At 39.1% G+C, this 6,048-nt stretch overlaps 1 long non-coding RNA gene across 3 annotated transcripts in view; it reads left to right on the top strand.

Annotated features, from left to right (window-relative positions):
* LOC140601498 (uncharacterized) overlaps window positions 1-6,048 on the top strand; it is a 120,247-nt gene that overhangs the window by 106,238 nt on the left and 7,961 nt on the right. For 2 of the 3 annotated variants that reach the window (XR_012004509.1, XR_012004508.1), the window contains exons 4-6: window positions 1,703-1,769; window positions 1,961-2,082; window positions 2,367-2,555. This is a non-coding gene — a long non-coding RNA (uncharacterized lncRNA). Of the gene's footprint in view, window positions 1-1,702; window positions 1,770-1,960; window positions 2,083-2,366; window positions 2,556-4,435; window positions 5,801-6,048 lie in introns of those variants that run through there. The other variant, XR_012004507.1, reaches the window with a different exon arrangement.

Genomic DNA, 6,048 nt, shown 5'->3' on the forward strand with positions numbered 1-6,048 from the left:
TTGAAACAGACATATCTTTAGAGTTACCAGCATTAAACCTAAAACTTTTATTCTGCTTGTGTTTATTAAAAGTCAGATAGGTTCATGTTGACTCTCTTGCCAAATTTGTCAAGGAAAAAACCAAAAACCTTGGCATAATGGATGACTTTGTCTAAGGCCTCATGAAGCTTTGTGGATAGCCTAAGCATGATTGTTAGGAGTAAGTGAATTAAGTAGATGTCAGTAAGATAAAAAAAAAATTTTGGCAAACCTTAAAATAGCTTCTGAAATCTTTGGTACCCTAAAACTTTAAAGTGTTGCTGAGTTAAATGATGACTAAAGTTAAATTCATTGATTATCAGATCATTTCCCAGTAAGATAAAATAATGAACATTAAATACTGAATATAACTTATCTATAACTTATTACAGAGAAACTCAAGATAAATTTGGGTCTATTCATAAACATGTTTTATGCTTTATTGACATATTATACTATGAAAAAACACGTTCTTAGAAATTATGAAATATAGTCATAAATTTGCTCCTCTGAAGAATTGTGGGAAAGCAGACAATTCACAATTTCTTACTACTTAGTTTTTACTAAAATTTAAAGTTTCTAAGCAAGAGGAATTCTAATAAATGTAATTAAGACTACTAGAGATATGGAAGAACTCTATGCAAGGAAAGTAAGATGTGTTTTTTGTAAGGAAAATTACGAAGAAAAAAAAGTCTCTGTTGAAGGAAAAGAAAATAATTTTGTCCTAAAGTGAGACTGGTTATTTAAAGAAGGAAAACTTAGGGTAAAATCTGAATACAAAAATGAAAGTTGCAGAAGGTTTATAGAGAGACTCTTTGGAAAGGAATTTTGTGCGTGGTTAGTACTGGCTGAGATTAAGATAAATTGAAGCAAGTATATTAAGTTTAATATCAAAAATACACTGATACAAAATTAAAATTTTGTTTTCTCTTTGTGAAAAGGACAAAACTTCCTTAAACTACAGGTTTGCTTTTAAGGAAAAACTGTAAACAAAGGTTTTTCTTTACCTTTTAAGTTATCTGTCTAAAAAACAATGATTCTGTTTTGCCAAAATAATTTCCTAAATTTGCCAGGTCTTTTATTACTTAAGAAAGCTGAGTCTGTTTATTAAAGGAGTTAAATTTTGCTCACAGCCATGTAACCTGTATTTGCCTTTGAAATCTTTTATTGTCATTTTGGTGACATGGATCATTAGATATTGTTTCATAGTGAATTGTGATTTTTTTTTTACATACTTCCCAAAATCAAATCTAAAATGCTATTTTTGACCACAATCTAACTGAACGTTTCCAGAGAGCCCCTGGAACATTTCAAAAGTCAGTTTGTGAGATATTCAAGTAATTAGGCCTATTTGGTGTGTTAAATCACATGGGAAACATTGTCTGATAAGCAGTAATAAAGCCTTTTAGATGACATTTATGTAGATACTCAAATCAGTGTGTGTGTGTGTGTGTGTTTAAATCAGTGTTCTAAAAAAAATATGAAATGCCTAGAAATCTGATGTCTTGATATGTTATTATCTCCACCTGTTGTGGGTCACAACACTAACCAGATATCCTTGTCTATAGCATTGTAATGAAGTATGATCAGATTTTTAACTGTGGCCATTTTTATTGTTTCCTGACGTTATACTTTTACACAGATGCTTTTATAAAAGCTTCCCGCAAATGTGCTTTATCCTTAGGGAGAGTCATGGAAAGAACTCTGAGTACAGGTTTCAGACAAACTCAAGACCATAAAACTGAAACCAGGTAAGAAAAGAAAAAACAAAAATATAAGAAAAAAATTCCAGAACTAGTGAAAAAAAAAAAAAAAACCAGACTCAAGGAGAGCAAGAATTAATAATAACATGGGAACTGAATAAACTAAGGAGAATAATTATAATTTTTATCATTTTTTATTTGAAACATTGCTGACTTCTTAAAAATACTGTTTCTTCCAGATTGAAGAAAATTTTTTCTCTTGGGCTAACCTGTAGCAATTTGATAAAATATACCTCTGTGAATAAATTGAAATGCTTCTCTTTTCTCCCTACCTGAATTCGCCAGAATTCAGAAACTCTCAGTGAGTATTCTTTTTTAAGATTTTATTTATTTATTTATTTATTTATTTATTTATTTATTTGAGACACAGAGAGAGAGGCAGAGACACAGGCAGAGGGAGAAGCAGGCTCCATGCAGGGAGCCTGACACGGGACTCAATCCCAGGACTCTGGGATCATGCCCTAAGCCAAAGGTAGACACTCAACCACTAAGCCACCCAGATGTCCCTCAGTGAATATTCTTATATTTTTATTGCAATATATTTATTTGCTTCATTTCAATAAGAATCTGTTCTCGTTGTGACAGGACACAATTGGAAATCTTGGTTATATCACCAAGGCTTGAGTGAAATGGCATATTTGAGAGAGACATGCATAGTCTCAGCTATAAACAGACAGATTTAAGGAACTAGGGTTGACTTTATGGAGCCAAGAAGGCCTCTTCAAAATATCAGCATGGTGCCTTAATTACAGAGTTCCCAGGAGTCTTAACCAGGTGGGTAAAGATCACTTCTTAGCAGGTACAGGAGTTTAGGGTATTTTGGGAACCTCGAGAAGACAGGAATTCACCCAAATCTATAAGTATTGCAGAAGAAGTCAGATGGCAAGTATTTGGCTTGGGTTCTGGCCTCAAGAGGTTATTAAGAGTTCATTCTAGAGATTCCTTATGAAAAGTTCCAGCAAAGCAGAGTTTTAAAAAACCTGTATGGTCAACCACTATTGCTGCACATATGTAAATAATCAGGCCAACTTGTGGAGGTTTTTTTGTTTGTTTGTTTTTGTTTTTGAAGTGAGACTTATTTCGCAAACAAGTTAGTGTTGAGTTGGCTCTCTTTGGTAAAAATGAGGGTGATTATAGAGACAATAGGTTTCCACACACTTTGGTAAATATTAGATTTTGACGCTATTCATTATACACTGGACGAGACCCTGATTTCTTCTAGCATCCTCCCATGCCTGGCTACAACTCTCCAAACATTTTTTTTTTAATTGATTTATGATAGTCACACAGAGAGAGAGAGAGAGGCAGAGACACAGGCAGAGGGAGAAGCAGGCTCCTTGCAGGGAGCCCGACGTGGGATTCGATCCCTGGTCTCCAGGATCGTGCCCTGGGCCAAAGGCAGGGGCCAAACCGCTACGCCACCCAGGGATCCCCCAAACTAACATTTTTGAATGGTCTTCCATCTTTCTGACTTGGAATCATTTGAAAACGAAAACTCCCCTTTTTTTTGCAAAGGCTTGCAAACTTAATATAAATGATCTGATGTAAACTTCCAAGAAATCGCCACAGTGGCCCACGTAGTCTCTGTGCCTGCTGCTGTACGGGCCTCAGAGGATCCCCAGAGACATCTGAGCTCCAAGCCAGGAAAATGTGTCAGACTGCCATGGCCTGCCCTCACTCTACTTCGAGCCTGACATCTAGAAGTCTTCTCAACTGGCTACCCCCAGAACTCAGAGACTGGTTTATAATTTGATCTAATCATTAACCACTGCTTTTCCTCCATTCCCATAGAAATGCCTCTTATTTAACACCTCATTGCTCACTATATAAGGTCTAACTTAGAGAACGCACCTGCATCGGGACCTCCTGAAATGAGTTTAACTAAACTGACCTAATGTCAAGACCGAGTCGAGTGATTCAATGAGACGAGACAATCCACCAGTTCAGCTTTCCATGTGTGAAACTTCAGGAAGTTTCAGGGGATAGAACTGTATGGGCCACAGACAGGCAGCCCCAACACGGGCCACTTTGGCATGAAGGTTATTTTGAGCTGAAGGCAGTTGAGACCCTGTGGGTCCAGAGAAACTCTTTGCCCCTCCCTTAACTATACAGACGAATCTAAATGGGAAATCTTTCCTAGAATGGTTATTACCAGAGATAAAGTTTTATCTGAGTGACCCATCTGTACAGCAGGGCAAACATCTAATTACCAAACATCTGCTCTCTTTCCTACTGCCCCGTGAACTGCATTTCTTCCCTTCCAAATCCCAGACGCCTACCTCTTCTCCTGAGTTCAGGATGACGGATATACCTCATTTTGCCTGTCTTTGGAATTTCCACATCTCTGTGAATTCCCGATTCCTACACTATGGAATGTGATTTTCTCCTGTTAATCTGTTTCATGTTGACTTGATTCCTTTTTTTTTTTTTAAGATTTTATCTATGTTTATTTATGTTTTCATGAGAGATGACTCGATCCCAGGATCCTGGGATCACGACCTGAGCCAAAGGCAGACACTCAACCACCCTGGTGACTTGATTCCTAATCTAGCTATAAGGACCTTTGGGGGGAGGGGGGAAGGACCTTTGAGGGGACAGGAATTCTTGCACTCTGATATTAAGGTAAACATCCTCTCCCATTTCACTTTTCTCAGAATCTCCAAGAAGAGGTTTGAAACCCAAAGAATTGCCTCCAGGGCCCCGAGGCCTCAGAGAAAGGCCTGCTTCTCTTGGGGTCACAGATACCCTCGGATTACTACAGTTGGCTCACAGAATTCTAATTCCAATTTCACAGAGTGTTGATAAAACAGACATTTCTCTAATGGCACCTTTAGAGCAGAGGTGCTCGTGGTATCACAATCTTTGCAGGATTGTTGCTGGAGATCGGAGCAGATGCCACACGCCTTCCTGGCATTGCTGGGGGCTTCCCTGTCCCTCATGCATGGCTCTTCTCAGCGTGAAGTATCCCCCTCAGATGCAGAAAAGGAGAACCCCCCGCCCACCATGCTGCTTTTCTCCCAAAGCTGTTCCTGCTGTCCTTCCATTTCTCTGCTCCGTCTGTGGACCTCGCCGCTGGCAGTCCTGCACCCAGGCTGCCAGATGCTGGCCTTGGTTCAGCCCTGTTTCCCCCTCCAGCTCCCGCTCCTATGCTCCTGTCCACCACAGGCCACTGCTACCTTCCTCAGTCCCCTCCTTACCGTTGAAAACCAGTTGGGCCCTGTTCACCATCATTGCTGAGACATCTTAAAAAATAAAACCCCCGACCCTTCCTTTTCTTCTTAGCCAGCATTCCAGGCCAGCCAGGAGGGGAAAGGTCAGCACTGCATTGCTTCTCCCCTCTGGGACCTGAGATTTCATTCACTTCCCCTCCAATCCTGGAATGTTGCCCCCGCAATCTGCACTTGCGGTGGCAAACAGGTTTTATCTGCTTTGTTCCCAAGCATGTATGTAAATTGTCTCAGCCTTTCCTGGCTCTCTCCTTTCTGAGAATGTTTTGTAAAGCTGCACCTCTTAGGTTTATCCCAATTATTAAAGCAAAAGGACACTAACCTGCCATCCATTGAATTCCCAACACAGCGCTCTCCCAGGCACCAGAAACGACGTCTGTTCCTCCTCTGGCTTTTCCTGAGCCTGGGTGAAATGAAATCCCCCCTTTCCTCACCATTAGTGACCTACATGTAACAACCACACAGATTCTTCTGCAGACATCTTTGGTGAGATAACTGACATATTTTAAGAAAAGGACGCCTCCAAGGACACAGTTATATTAGCTCTTCATTCTTTCAATACTTACAATATTTTTACCACTATTTTCAGCTTTTCAATTAAACTGATCCTTTTCTGAAGAAATTGTTCAAAGTTTGCAGCACCCATGATTCATTCTCCCATGAAAGAGCAACAATCAAGGGTAGACTTCAGAGCCTTTTCAGGGGTGGTTGCCACTCTTTATTACAATTTTTGTTTGTTCATTTTCATTGTGAAAAAGCTTTGCTGAAAATAAAATCACTTTTTCAATAGCACAGCTCTTCCTTATCTCTCTACCACTGTGTTTAAAGCACTTCATCCAAACCTTTCTTAATTAGGCTAACTTCAAATCCTTGTTCATTTAAAATTTTTGTTTTAAATCCTCACTCATTTTGAAATGAGAATCAGATTTTCTGCAAAACCTCTATCTAGTAAAAATTAAGGAATTTGTTCTAAATTTGAATTTATATTCACAAGAAAAAGAGAAGCCCATGCAGGGCTTGATGCCTATAAACATGACATT

Source organism: Canis lupus, chromosome 12 (assembly GCF_048164855.1).
Source record: "Canis lupus baileyi chromosome 12, mCanLup2.hap1, whole genome shotgun sequence".
NCBI classification, from domain to species: Eukaryota; Metazoa; Chordata; class Mammalia; order Carnivora; family Canidae; genus Canis; species Canis lupus.